General features: G+C 45.8%; 1 protein-coding gene across 1 annotated transcript in view; it reads right to left on the minus strand.

Annotated features, from left to right (window-relative positions):
- Nucleotides 1-15,430, minus strand: part of ABCC4 (ATP binding cassette subfamily C member 4) — a 216,663-nt gene that overhangs the window by 105,959 nt on the left and 95,274 nt on the right. The window lies entirely within an intron of this gene.

Below are 15,430 nucleotides of genomic sequence, written 5' to 3' on the forward strand. Positions count from 1 at the left end.
AAACCTTCAACTCCCACCAGCATCTCCTTTGTGAAGAGGAGGCTTGAGAGCTTAGAAAATCCTGTCTTGGGCCAGAGCCATAGTACAGCAGGTAGGATTCTTGCCTTTCAAAGAGAGACCCAGGTTCAATCCCCAGCACCCCACAAAGTCCCCCGAGACCATCAGGAGTGATCCCTGAGTACAGAGCCAGGAGGAAGTCCTGAGCACCGCCTGGTGTATCTACATCACCCCCCAAAAGAAAGAAAATCTGGCTTGAAGAGGAACTCAAACTTCTTCATTTGATCTTGACAATTCCCTAAAATGAGATTGAAATCTATGCCCCGGATCTAAAGCCTTGACAATTGGTTAAGAAACAGCTGCCTGTCTGATGAGAAGACAAAGCCCAGGGCCCGAGTTCCCCAGGTGCATCTTTTTATGATCCTGACTATTTATGTCAACAACTATTTATTTAATCTGGAGCTCGGGGAAAAACTCTCTTCTAGTCGCGCTGATTACTCACCCCCTTGAAATGCCTGCTTATTTGCCTTTGATTTACGGGGCCATGGCAAGACGAACCTTGAAATCTGGCACCGAGAAAAGGAACACGTCTGTCTACAAGAAATCTCGCCAGTAGGCCTGTTGAAGCAATGTGGGGTCCCTTTCCAGCTTTCTGCTCGATAACAGGGGGACAGAGGGAAGATTTACGGTAGCAGGAGACATAATTCTAAGATAGAAGGATCACTGTCTTTTCCTGGGAGGGAAAAAGAGAACCAAATTAAGAGTATCCCCTGGACTGAGGATTAGGGGGGGGGGGTCCACAGGAGAAAAGCTTGCCAGAAAGAGGAGGGAGTTCAGTGAGGACAGAGAAGGGAGCACTGTGACAGTGAGTTGGGAATAACTCTGGATAAGAACTGGGTGCTGAAAGGAGGGAAGGGGGGTGGGAGGAATAGTGGCAGGCTAAGGTAGAGGATGACAGGTGGGAAATTGGGGACATTGGTAGTGGGAAATGTGCCCTGGTAAAGGGATGAGTGGGGGGTCTCAACTTGCAGTTTTGTACAATAAAACAGTCACAGGAGACAATGAAATTCAGCCAGGGGCTGTTGAGCAGATCTTGCTGAATCAGCCAAGCTTCTCTCTCCGCTGCTTTTCCTACCACTTTTATTAGCAAGTATGTAACATAAATGACCTGAGGGTCACATTTGATGTAATTAAGGGTACTTGTGCTAATTGACTCTGAAAAGGTGAAAGTAAAAATAAAAAATGATTTTACAGATGTATGACAACAGGTAAGTGTTGGAACACTGTATGACTGAAACTGAATCATGAACAACTTTGTAACTGTATCTCTCACAGTGATTCAATTTTGTTTTCTGTTTGTTTGATGGGTATACCTGGCGGTTCACAGGGTTTACTCCTGGCTCTGCAACTCAGGAATCATTCTTGAGGGACTTTATGAGAAGCCAACAGTTGAACTCCGGTCAGCTGTGTGCAAGGCAAACACACTCCCCACTGTGCTATCGCTCTGGCTCCTACAGTGATTCAACTTGAAAAAATTACTTTTTTTAAAAAAAGAGGCAAATTTTTTGTGCCTGGGTCATCTTGATACTCATAGGAGGGGAAAGAAAAAAAAATCACATAAAAAATTAAAAATAGGGGCCGGTGAGGTGGCGCTAGAGGTAAGGTGTCTTCCTTGCAAGCACTAGCCAAGGAAGGACCGCAGTTCAATTCCCCAGCATCCCTATGGTCCCCCCAAGCCAGGGACAATTTCTAAGCACTTAGCCAGGAGTAACTCCTGAGCATCAAATGGGTGTGGCCCAACCCCCCGCCCCAAATTAAAAATAACTACCTATTCCCAAAAAAGGCCACCACCTAATCCTCAATCTATTTTTCAAACATTTAAAGGGAAGAGAAGAATAAGGAGCCTTCAATTCTCATGGCAGTATGCGGCACCGGGAAACAAAATAGCAAACCGTGAGAATGTGTTGTGGACAGACTCACAGACACCCACTTGGGAGGCTGCAGGCAGAGCAGGATGCAGTGGGCAGAATGTGTGCCTTGCCACACCCGCCCAGTCTCCCTGCCTTGTCACTGGTGCTGCAATCAGACTGAGGGCAGGAGGAACTGAGGGAGCACTTCTGAAAACAGATCCCAAGAGCCAAGAGAGAAATCATTAACTAACGCCCATCCGTGCCACACCGAGCAGCTGGTCAGAGAAACGGGCAACAAAATAAGCAGGACAAAAAGCAATGAGCTTTCTTTTCTTCTCTTTTTGATTTATTTGGTTTTTTATACTTTTTATTTCTACTACCATTCATTGTATTCTAGTTACCAAGTAGTAACAATTTCTTTTTGTTCCACCCAATTCCTAAATTTTATTTATTCTTAATATTCTAAAATATCTATTTTTTTTATTTTATTGAAACCGTTGTGAAATACAAAATCCTTCGTAGCTGGGTTTCAGACATACAGCGAATCAGGCCAATCTCACCACCAGTGTCCACTTCCCTCCACCAGTAATTTTTATAATTTTTTAATTGAATCACTGTGAGATAGCAGTAGGGCATTTGTCTTGCACTCGGCCGACCGGGGACAGACCCGCGATTCCAGGCATCCCATATGGTCCCTCAAGCCTGCCAGGAGCAATTTCTGTGCGCAGAGTCAGGAATAACTCCTGAGCACCACTGGGTGTGGCCCAAAAACCAAAATAAATAAATAAATCACTGTACGAGAGTTACAAAATTGCTGATGGTTGTCAGCCATACAATGTCCAACACCCTTTATAGTACACATGTGCCAATGTCCCCAGTTTCCCTCCTGCCCTTTTCTCTGGCATGTCAGACAATGCCAGACATTCTCTCTCTCTCTCTCTCTCTCTCTCTCTCTCTCTCTCTCTCTCTCTCTCTCTCTCTCTCTCTCTCTCTCTCTCTCTCTCTCTCTCCCTCTCTCTCTCTCTGCAATTATTGAGACTGAAGGAATATCATGCTTCTCACTTTCCCTCCTTTCAGCACCCAGTTCTTGGCCAGAATGATTTCTCTCTGTCCTAGTGGACCCTTCTCTGCCCTTACTACAGTCCCTGCTCTTTGTGGCAAGCTTCCTCCCAAGGACCATTTCTCCTGGTCTTTGTGCAAGAAGAAGCAAGTTTGTATGGATGAGTGAAAGCACCCCGAGTTCAGAACCCACCTACCTGCCTATAACAGATCTGGGATGGGTGGCGTGAAGATCCTGTGACCAGAAATCTGACCGTATATCCTAAATCAAGTCCATATAAAGTTTCCTCGACCCTAGCAAATCTCCAATGGATTTTCCAGCGCTTCCAGGTTCAAGAGGGAGCACTGTATGCCCATGTGATAGAGTCCACTTAAATGCAAATGCCCCAAATCAGAGGGGGTAGGGATAGTTCCAGAACAAAGCAAGACATTTTCAGAGATCACTTTCTAGTTTACCAGAGTATCTTAATCAACTTCCACACCAGAAGTAGAACTCTACATTGGGCTGTGTTCCTGCAAGACAAACAGTTTCTACTTGAACAAGGGAAGAAAGCCTTCAAGAAGAATTCTGGTTTAAATGAGAACAAATGATGCTTAAGAGATGAAAGATTTCATGAATGTGACTCGAGGGGCCTGAGGGAACACTGACTAAGTTCTTCCACTGTCAAAGCCCCAGGGGTGATCAAGCACAGGGTAAGTGTGGCATCTCTTTCCTTGTCTATCTCCTCCCCACTGAGCTCTGCAGAGATGATCTCAGGCCCTCTGATCTCCACCCATGACTCAGAAGGGCATCTGAGTAGAGTCAAGGGTTTGCTGACAAACTGGGCTGGCGATGCCCTAAGCTGGAGATTAGGATCTTAAATCAAGAAATCGCGGGACTTTTGTTTCCGAAATTCCTCTCACACTCCCACTGGCGTGATTTCATTCGGAAAATTATTCGGTTTGAAGTTCTGTAAGGAAACACGTTTGGGGGAATTTCATCAAATCAAGGCCAACTATTTATGTAATTGGTTATGGAGGAAAAAATAAGGGGCCTGGGAGATGGCTTGGTGGGCTGAAACACAGCTGCAAGCAGAAGGCCTGGGTTCAATCCTGGGCAGCCATGGGCACACCCCTAGGAATAGGGTGGGAGCACGACCCTCAGCTCTCAGAGTGGGAGCAGCCTACAGCATCCCTAGGGTGTGACCAAAATATAAAGGCCAAATGGGTGTGCCTCAAAACTTGAATTAAAAGAAGAAAAAAAGGAGACTGCAGTAGGACTGTGTGTGTAGGAAATAGTTAATGAGTGAAAAAGCCCCTGCTTATTATTTTTGTTTGCTTTTAGTTTTCCGGGGAGGGGGGTACACCTGGCAGTGCTCAGGGGTTACTCCTAGCTTTGAGCTCAGAGGTCATTCCTGACAGTACTAAGAGGACCATATGGAATGCCGAGGATCAAAACCGGGTTGGTCATATGCAAGGCAGACGCCCTCCACACTGTGCTATCACTCTGGCCTTTTCTTATTTTTTAATTAAAAAAAATGTATTGAGATTCAGTGATGTACAATCAATGCTTATAATCATTATTGTAATTAATAATGAGTATATCACTATTTCTGATGCATGCAATTCCAAACCACACCCATAATCAGAGTACCCCTCCATTTTTCAAGGACCCCAAATACTCCTTCCTTAGCCACCCTCCCTAAATCAAGAATGTGGATCAGTTATGCTGCCTTTGGCCCCTTGTTACTCCCTTGCTGTGTATCTTTAAGTCCCATGTAAGAGGAGAAAGAGCATTTTGGATCTCTCTCCTCTTCCAGCTGACAACTTCACTCAACCTGAGATTTTCTAGTTTCATCCTGGTAGCTGCAAACGGCATGATTTTGTTCATCCTTAGAGCTGCATGTTTTTGTTATTCCACTGTGTAGAGATTACATCTTCTTGACCCTTTTGATCCGCTATGAGTTGGCCTTTGGGTGGTTTCCCTATCTTGGCTATTGTACTCAGTGCAGCAAGGAGCAAAGGGAAAGACTCCAAATCAAAAGGCACCTCTTTCACCTACTAGAAGCCTGGAGCCAAAAGAAGTGACTGGGGCAGTAATTCCCAGCAGAAAAGGGGCATACAAGCTCATATCCAGTCCAGACAGAGTTTGGAAATGCCTCATGGTAGGTGGGAATGGACTCATTCTTTGTCCTTAATTTGCAAGGGCATATGATCTAAAAATGTAACACTAGAAAGGTACCCAATTGATTTCCAGGTGCACTTAAATCCCAAAGAAATATTCGAGGCATTGGACATAGTTTCATTTTCCCAAGGAGTAAACAGGACACCTAGAACCTTGTCTTGTCTCATTCCAGGAACCCAGCTTCAAAGACCTAACGTGCGTGTGGTTTTCTCTGCCATGTCAACCACCCAGAAACAAAGGCCACCTGAAATGAGCTATGTAGTCGAATCTAGCCAAGTCTCTGGAATGAAATTTCAGGGAGGAGCTCCAATTAATAGAAGCAAGCAGGAAAGACAAAAGGCAAAACAAAAGTAAACAGTAGGTCCTGATTCTGCTTCAATGCTGCAAAGTTTGGGTTATTATTGATGGGAGCATGATGGAGAAATGCCATGGGACTGTCCCTGTCCCTTGTCAGCCAATAAGAGTAATTGCTAATCACCCACAGCATGCCCAGTTCTACAAATGGAACACTCAGTAGTACATGCCTACCAGGGCAGAGGGTACAAAGAAAAGAGAAGGGCCAGGGGATCAACACATGTTGACCAACATTGTCAGTTAACTGCAATTCTGACAAGTGCAATAAAGACCTAACTTAAGGCCCAACAACATTTGTTGGTTTGGTGTCTTTGTTTTGGGGCCGTACCCAGCAAGGATACCTCCCGACAGTGCTCGGGGGACCAAATGGGATACCAGGGTTTGAATCCGATGGGGTCATGTGCAAGCCAAATAAATGCCCTCCCCACTGTATTCAGCAATGCACTGCACCCTATTAATTCCTGTGGGAAGAAGCTCATTGATGCCGGGCTATTTTCTCTAGAAATGTATACATGAGTATTGGCACTAGCCAGTTTTTCTCTCTTTGTAATAAGAGGCCTTTGGATTGGTCTTCATATTGCCTTCTAATTAGATGTCTCTTGATTGGTTCCTTTGGTTTTCTTGTTAAAAGATGTTTCCCTATTGCCTCTTCATCTGACTCTTTTCCTCCCCTTGGGTTTTGTTTTTTCCCAATAAAGGCTGCTTTGGAGACCTGGAGGGGAAGCTGCCATCTTGGCTTGTTGTTCCATGTGGTCAACTGGCTATGACCAACACATGGGTACTGTGGGTTGTGCTATTAAGATATTCCGGTGCATTTCTCTGTCACCTAGAGCCATCAGGTTGTGAGCAGGTGAGTTTTATTTTCTCCTAGAAATAAATTCTTTAACTGAATAACTGTGAAATTCAGTTACAAAGTTGCTCAGGATTGAATTTCAGTCATACAAAATACAACACACCAACGTCCCCAATTTCCCTCCAGCACTCCTCCCTGCCTGTCTACCTTCTTATTTCCCTTTTAGACACTGTGGTTTGCAATACTGTTACAGAAGGAGTAACATGCCTATCACTTTATCTCCTTTCAGCACCCAGTTCTTGTCCAGAGCAATCATTTCCTACTCTCATTGTCATAGGAGCAAGGAAATTCAAATGGCAACTGCTGAACTATCATATCCCACATGCCCCCCACTAAGGTAATGCCAAATTATGCTGCTCCTGAGTCCAGAAACGTGGGTGCAAACTGTGAAATCTGGGAATGGCTGAATCAAATAAGTATAAGTATGCTGCAGACTATGATCAGGCCAATTAAACCACATGGGCCCAAACCTAGGAGCTTCGGGGAGGGGGCAGGTGCTCACATGCTAGCCACAAACATCAGACATGGGGGTCTGACATGTGTTTCAAAAGACTTGTTTATATACACAACCACACATCACAGTAGATGGAGAAATGTGCCCTCCAATCCACACACACTGCCAGGTTTACAATCTCCAGACATACAATCTCCAGATAATATCCAGGATTATCACATTGAACACAGCACTAGCTTCCCAACTTCCATCTTTGTGTGTGTATCTGTGTGTCTGTGGCAGGGAGTGGGGGTGGGCCACACACAATGGTGCTCAGGGGTTACTCCTGGCTCTATACACCAGAATCTTTCCAGGTGGGGATCAGGGGGCCATATGGGATGCCTAAGATCAACCCCAGACACAAAGCTAGCATCCTCCTGGCTGAATTATGGTTCAACACCCAAACTTCCATCTTTGTTGACCATCACAAACATGCCACCGATTTTGTTTGTTTGTTTGTTTTAGGGGGCCTTGGCACTCAGGGGTTACTCCTGGCTTTGTGCTCTGAAATCACTCCTGGTAGACTCAGAGGACCATATGAGATGCTGGGATCAAACTGGCTCCCTCCAGAGTCAACAGTATGCAAGGCAAATGCCCTACCACTGTGCTATCACTCCGGCCCCAACCTGGTTCTTCTTAAACAGACAGGATCATGGTGCAGGAGTGGGGAAAAAAACTTGAGTAATCAGTAACATTCTCAAGAGATTAACAATGTACACCAAAAGGGTGCGATGTTTGCCAGTGCCAGACAAGTGCTAAAATCATTGCTTGGGTAGAGATAACTGACAAAACCATAATGGTGTTCAAATATATGTAACTACGTAACTATTTAAACTTGGAACAAAGGCTTTTATGATACTATTAGCAGCAAATGAACAACTCCCATAAAATATTACTTAATATCACCCCCCGATAAGAATTTAAGTACATAGAGCCATTGTGATGTGAAAAAAAAACATTATTTTTAATATATGACAGCCCGACAGGATTTCATTACCACACCTACTTCAAACTATTAGCCGGAGCATTCAAACCTGCAAAAATAATATTTATGTGGCTACAGAGAACCGCTCATGATTGATGCCATCTTTTGTGCTCTGCCCTCCGCAGTCACTTACGCTTATGATTATTCACAAGGGGGGGAAAATGAAAGGGGAAATGAGTGTTTTTGTTTTGCAACAAAGCTCTTCTGAGGATGACTAACTTCTTCCTTTGAACACAAAAAGCCTCTTAAACTAACTAATGTACATATAAATACGTTCTCTTAACGTGCACAGGGCGGGCATTAGAGGGGTGGGGAGGGAATTTATCCAAGACCACGTCTGCCAGGATCCAGGCTGTGGAGCAACCTGAACAAGAGGAACTCTCTGGAGCACTGTGGGCTGTTTATTTTTCTTTCTCGGACCCTTCCAACTCATCTGCTCTCCAGGAAGAAAAATCCGCATTTTTGGGGGGCCAGAGACACAGCAGCTCTCGCTAACTTGAAAAGAAATGCCGTGAGTGATTTGGCATGAATGGGCAGATTACCCATTTTCCAGCCCCATCGCCCGCTCGACTCGGACTCCGGTGACGAATGATGACACTGGAGAAATATTTGAACACGCAGCCTGGCCTTGTAAATCGGCTGCGCGATGCTGTGTCAAAACAACACCTACCATAAATCAGAGGGTTTTAGGACCAGTCTTTCTTGTTCTAACACGCTGTGCCCGCTCGGCATGGCCACTTGTGAGAACAGGCAGAGATTAATGTGTGCTAAGCTGCACCATTTTACCACCAACCTTATAGAGCTATAATTTAACAGGTCTATTATCGCCGAGGTAATTTGGACAGAGCTGAAATATAAGACCTGGTTAAAAAAAAATAGGTGTTTAGGACGAACTCCAGTGGTCATCTGAACTGAATAAACTGATAGGGATCCCGCAATTATGAAGGCAGTCTGTGCATGACTCTTTTCTGCAAAGCAGTGGGATGTTGACAATTAATTGATTCTCTGCAAGACCTGAGAGCCTGGTGGTTCTTCTGGGGATGCCAAGAGCCCACCAAGGTTTGCCTTCAGTTCTGTTTTACCTCTGTCATGGGTTACTCAGCTACTTGCATCAGAAGCTCTTACATCAGAGTCTCTTGTGCAGTTTGGGAAATGATTCAAGGCCCTGTAGGTCCCCCGATCGATCCTACCACTCAGCTCTCATACTCTCTGACTAGGGGGAATTTAGTATTTGAGAAATCATCTGCACAGCCTCTTTGCTCACTGTGCCATGAGACTGGGTGTTTGACTGTTGGGTTGTTTTTTGCTTTTTTGTTTGTTTTGGGGTCACACCTGACAGTGCTCTAGAGAACCTTGAGGTGCTCTTAAGGATAAAAGTCAGAGCTCCTGCATACAAAGGTAGAGAGAGCTCCCTTCTTCGCATGGATCCATCTTTCTGGCCCAGGTTCAAGATTATAACTCCCAGAGCATTAGAAGCTATTTTTTCCTCTCCCTAATAAAGGATGGTACCAGGGAGTTTGTCTCAAACTCCGGTATTGATATTCTGGTTCCATTCATCAATGACAAGTACCATTTACTAAAAAGAATAAAAAGCAATCTCTAAAAAAAATGTGTGCTACAGATATGCAAGGGAGAGGGCAGGGAGGAGGACAAATAAAAACATTGGTGGTAGGTGGGAAATGTGCACTGGTGAAGGGATATGGGTGTTGGACATCATATGAGTGAAAAATCATGAACAACTTTGTGTGTATCTACAGTGATTCAATTAAAAATGTATTTTAAAAAAGAAGATAAAGCACGCACACCCACAAATTACTGTGAGTCTTCTCTTAAAAAAACAGGAATTATGGGCCCGGCACAATAGCATAGCGTAGAGCATTGGCCTTGCACGCGGCTGCCCAGGGCGGACCTTGGTTTGATCCCCAGTGTCCCATATGGTCCCCCAAGCCAGGAGCGATTTCTGAGCTCATAGCCAGGAGTAACCCATAAGCTTCACTGAGTGTGGCCCAAAAAAAACAAAAAATAATAAAATCAGGAATTTAGGGACCTGAATATTATTACAGTGGGTAGGGTGCTTGCCTTACACGCAAGCCAACAGGGTTCCATCCCTGGCACCCCATCTGGTCCCCCACAGCATTCCCAGGAGTAATCTCTGTGTGCAGAATCAGGAGTAAGCCCTGAGCACCACCCAGGTTTAACCCCAAAACACAACAACCAATAGGAATTCTGAACTTGATTTGTAAAGGAAACATTTCTTTCTCTCCTCTCTCTCTCTGTCTCTCTCACTTACATACACACACACACACACACACACACACACACACACACACACACAAATTATTTCTCTGAAATCAACACACTGAACCAATATTAACTTTGCACTTCCCTGAGAGAATTAAAAACCAAATCAAAAAACAAACACAACGTTGAGAGACACGGCCAGTTCTGTTTCTTGAAATCAAATTAACAAATGGGAAGCAAATAAACAAATATTTGTCTGGAATCCATTCCAGCCAGTGCCCTCGGCCAAGTATTTCCTGTCACAGTAATGAGGCATAAAAGGACAGGACATAACTATTCACTCCTCTTATCTCCAGAATGAAGAGCGAGACTGAAGCGCCATGCTACAGGCAGGGGAACAAACATGCATGTGGCACCCCACTGCTTAACACACACACACACACACACACACACACACACAATGACCAGAAAGTACCAACTATCTCCTCTTTCCCCGTGACAACGAGATGTCACCATGCCAGCAGCTCCCCATTGGAGTAACCAAGCCAGAAAGTTTGAGTTCAAAAATCCAAATAAGGGGCTGGTTTGGTGCCCACGTATTTCCTAATAAGTGTTAGAGCAGAAGTCTGAGCCCCCGAAACATGACCCAAGAGTGTAAGTGGGGCTCCTAAGGCTCTGCAAATTGGGTCCCCCAAGCTGCAACCATGTCCCTGTCAATGTACTGCCAGATAATGTGGGAGTCCCATCACAAAGCATATAAATGTGGGTGTACACGCACCCCACAAGCTTGAGTCCCCCTCAAATACAAAGCATGCATGGGGCCCCATAAGCGAAGGGGACAAAGGAGCGGGGAATAGCAAAGAGCTTGCCTGGAAGCTCATGAGCCTGTGTTGGGAAAACTGTCCAATGTCTCCGACATCAGAAGCCACCGATGTTGCTGCTCAAATTTCCCAATCACCACCACACACGGCAGCGGCCACTCAAAACGGCATTTCCAAGAGCAGCTTTACCGTACAAACCTTTTGGGTTTGCAGTACGTCGGGCACCACGGCACTGGGGCCCTGGCATCACAGAGCTCATGCTGCCCTCTGGTGCCAGGCACAGACATTGGAGCCTGTGGTCTTCTGCCCAGGAGTGACAGACATTTCCAAGAGCAAAGAGCCCTTCAATTCTGCAGAACTTGCTGGCGACCTGGGATTTTTTTTTCTATCTGAGAAGAGATGGCATGAATGGACGCCCTCGTGGTGGGGAGGACACACAAGGACTGGACTGGGAGCACCAAGAAACAGCACCCATCTGCCTGGCAAAGGCACCTCCAGTGCAAATTGCAAAGTGATGTGGGAAAGGGGCATGCAGCAGCTGGAAGGCTCCCCAATGGGAGTACAGGATGCCTTTCCCAGAGTACGACCCAGGAAGAAAGAGGTGACCATCAGGATGATGAAATGAAAGTCATGGGAGAGAGAAAAATGAATTCTGGGGCCAGAGAAATAGGACAGAGGTAGGGCACTTTGCATGAATTAACCAGAGTTCTATCCCCAGCACCCCAAGCACTCAAGCTCCTCTTAGAGTGATCCCTGAATACAACTGGGGTGACATCTCCAAAAAGAAAAAAGTAAAAAGAAAAAAGAGAAGAGAAAGGGGCCAGAGTGTTACTTCAGTGAATCAGGCACTTGCCTCACACACGAATGACCAAGGTTCTATCCTGATCATTGCTAATGGTCTCAACAGGAGTGATCCCTGAGCACAGAGCCAGGAGTAAGTTCTGAGGACCACCGGGTCTGGCTCCAAAATAAGAACAAAATACACTTATATTGACTGACTCTTTAAAGAATACGTTCTCTGTTGAACAGTTCTTATTTGCTGATCTCTGTTTTTATGTTTTGGGTTTGTTTTGTTGTTGTTGTTGTTTTAGTTTAGTTTTTTTGAGCCACACCAGCAGAGCTCAGAGATTATTCCTGGTTCAGTGCTCAGCAATAACTTCTGGTGGGATCAAACCTGGGTCTGCCATATGCAAAGGCTAGTGCCCTCCCCACTGTACTATCGCTCCAGCCCTATCTCTATGCTTGTTTTTTTACTTGCTTCTTTCCTCTCTGGAGAAGCCTGCTTATCTCTCAGATACTTCTTTCTCTCCCCTTACCTCTTTCTAAATAGGCTTCTGTAAAACTTACTTGCTTAAAAAGAGAGAAAGGGGGCCAGAGAGATATTTCAACAGTAGGGCATTTGCCTTGCACATGGTCAACCCAGGACAGACCCCAATTCGATTCCCAGCATCCCATATGGTCCTCTGAGCCTGCCAGGAGTGATTTCTGAGTACGAAGGAATCCCTAAGTGTCATTGAGTGTGACCCAAAAATCCAAACTACCCCCCAATAAAAAGAAAAAAAGAAAATGAGTTTTTGCTATTTGAAGGCTACACAGTGGTTAATTCAATTTTTATCCATATGACACACAACAACGTCATTAAAGACACAGACACTAAAAATTGAATCACACACTAGCAGATAAAGTCAATGCATGTGCGTATATACACACACAAACATACGAAGGCCAATTGAGACGCAACTCAGGTATGCAGCTTAGAAAACCAGGACCGGTCATGCCATAGCAGAGATGAGGACAGAGCAGAACTAGGCCTGGCCAGAGGGGTATCAAGGCCCCCCAAAGAAGGTTGGTCCTCTGCGGCAGTTAAGGGTCTATGGTCGCTGAAGGAGATGCCCAAGAAGAGCAGAAAAGAGGTCCAGGGGGTGGCAAGCATCCAAGGCTGACATTACTACTATAAGGTCACTGAGAATATTCTGGCCCAAGAGGATTCAGGGGACAGTCAGGAAGGAAACTTTGGCAAGACCCCACAAAGGCAAGCAGAGGAAGGGTAGCAGCAGGGGTTGAGGGGCTTTGGGATTCTTCCTGGGTATGTGCTAGAAAGGGGGTGCTGACAAGTCTTTCTCATTCCTCTGGCTACAAGAATCCACCAGACTCACTGGCTCTGGTATCCCCAAGCGTGGGGGTCCAAAAGACCAGACATGGGCCCGGAGAGATAGCACAGTGGCGTTTGCCTTGCAAGCAGCCGATCCAGGACCAAAGGTGGTTGGTTCGAATCCCGGTGTCCCATATGGTCCCCCGTGCCTGCCAGGAGCTATTTCTGAGCAGACAGCCAGGAGTAACCCTTGAGCACAGCCAGGTGTGGCCCAGAATCAAAAACAAACAAACAAAAACAAAAGACCAGACACAAGAAGAGAAACAAACATGCTCCAACTCTCACCCTGGTCCCTCCATGCAGCTCAGAGAACATTCTAAGTCACTTGGGACAGGATGTGATGAGGCACACACTGAACATCAGAGAAGGTGTCTACTGGGACACACACATGAGTGGAAACTTATTGTTCTGTACCAGGGGACACCGAGGTGTATGCAGGGTTCAGTAGTTCAACACCATCATGCTCCTGAGACCAGTATCCTCCAGGATTTTAATCAGGCTCCAACCCTTCCTGCGATGCACGAGCTAACACCTGTTCAAGTCCACCATTTTCCGCCCAGAACCCCACATAAATTTGCTGAACATTCTGAGAAATGGTCACGGCAGTTCTTCCCAAAGCTTTCAAATTATCCCACAGTAAGGCACAGCTTCGTGGTCAAAAGTGATCCCTAATCCCCTTCCTTCTGGGCCCCTTCCAATTATTGCCAGAACTAAACCATGCCTCTGTGGGTCCAGCTCAAGTATCTGGACCAGAAAATGTCCAGAGAGTTAAGGCCATAATGTAGGGCTTTCCAGAACATTCCACTGGATCTTTATAACCACCCAGTGCAGTGGGGAGAAAGACAGGCAGCCCACTTAGGACTGAGATGTCAGCCTTCAGGTACCCAGCACTGGGCCACTTTCTCCTGCTATATTGCCAACATCCCTCAGCTCAAGAGAAGTAAAGGGGGAATCTCCACGTCACAGAGATGAGAACCCACGTGGGCCAGAGAGTTGGGTCAGATGGCAGAGCACCTGCCATGCATTCAGAAGGCCCCGAGTTCAAGTTCTAGTACTCACAAATTGGCAGGCCCACATTTCTGGGCTGGATGCTGTCCATCCAGAAAGGAAGGAAAGGAGGTGCCCCCCCACCCCGGGTTCCCAGGCCAGGGGATGGGGCCTGGAGAGAGCATAGTGGGAAGGGAATTTGTCTTACATGCAAACAACCTTAAGTCAATCTCTGGCATCCTATAGGGTCCTCTGAGCACTACCAGGAATGATTCCTGAGTGTAGAGCCAAGAGTGACCCCAAGAGCATCACTGAGTGTGGTCCAAAAACCAAAAAAAGGTAAAAAATAAAAGTGAGTGTGATAAAGTCATCCCAGACACAAAGAAAATATGGACAAGCAGGTCACCGGAGTTGATGCATCAGCCACAAGACTGAGCAGGTTGGAACCAATGTCCTACTTGGAGATCTACCTGCCCGGAAGAAGCCATCAACTCTGGCCTTGGTAAGAATGTTGGTTCACAGCCACCACCACCTGCTTCTGTGCTCCCTGAAGCCCAGACCTCTGCCTCATTGGGCCAGGAGTGCTGCATGAGGTCAAAGGCCTTGCACTAGGCAACCACCGGGTACACTCAGATCAAGAAACAACCAGAGATGTGACCGAGAACCTACCATATTTTTCACTCTATAGGATGCACCTGACCATAGGTGCACATAGTTTTTAGACGAGGAAAACAAGAAAAAAAAATATTCTAAAGCAAATGGTGCAACTCGAGACACCTTCAGGAGATGGCGGCTGGGAACAACCAGCCTGCGAGGTCAAAGTATATTTAGAAAACATCGATCCACAATTGGTTAAACACATTAACTAATTTTTTATATCAGAAAAAAAAACATTTTTGAATACTTTTTCATTAATATAAAAGAAAAATGTAAGTCACAGCAGCGATCAAATAGTCTTAAATGAAAGCTCTCTATGTGACGGTGAAAGTGCGTTAACCTGATTGCTCATCCTATGTGGTATGTCTGCACAATAAAGGGGGTAACACACTGAGGGTGTCAAGCAGTTAGTTTCTGCTCTCCTCCCCTGCACTCAAGCTTCAGCTCCAGGTGTCATTCACTCCATAAGACACACAGGCATTTCCCCTCACCTGGTACCAAAAAATACGGTATATTTTTTACTCTTATTTCATGTTCTTACGGAGCTGGGCAGAAAAACTTGGGGGTCTCACACATGTACAACTGAGTCACAAGCCTGGTCCAAGACTACATCTCTGACATGCAACCCAAGCCCAGTGGGAAACTGGGGTGCTCAGGGCAAGTACAGATGTTAACATCCTGCCAGCATTGGGCTTTCCTGACTCCATCACTTCAAATCTGGGGAAACCTACCGGCAGGTGCTTCTAGGCTTTCCCTG

This window comes from Suncus etruscus, chromosome 8 (genome assembly GCF_024139225.1).
Source record: "Suncus etruscus isolate mSunEtr1 chromosome 8, mSunEtr1.pri.cur, whole genome shotgun sequence".
Lineage (NCBI taxonomy): Eukaryota > Metazoa > Chordata > Mammalia > Eulipotyphla > Soricidae > Suncus > Suncus etruscus.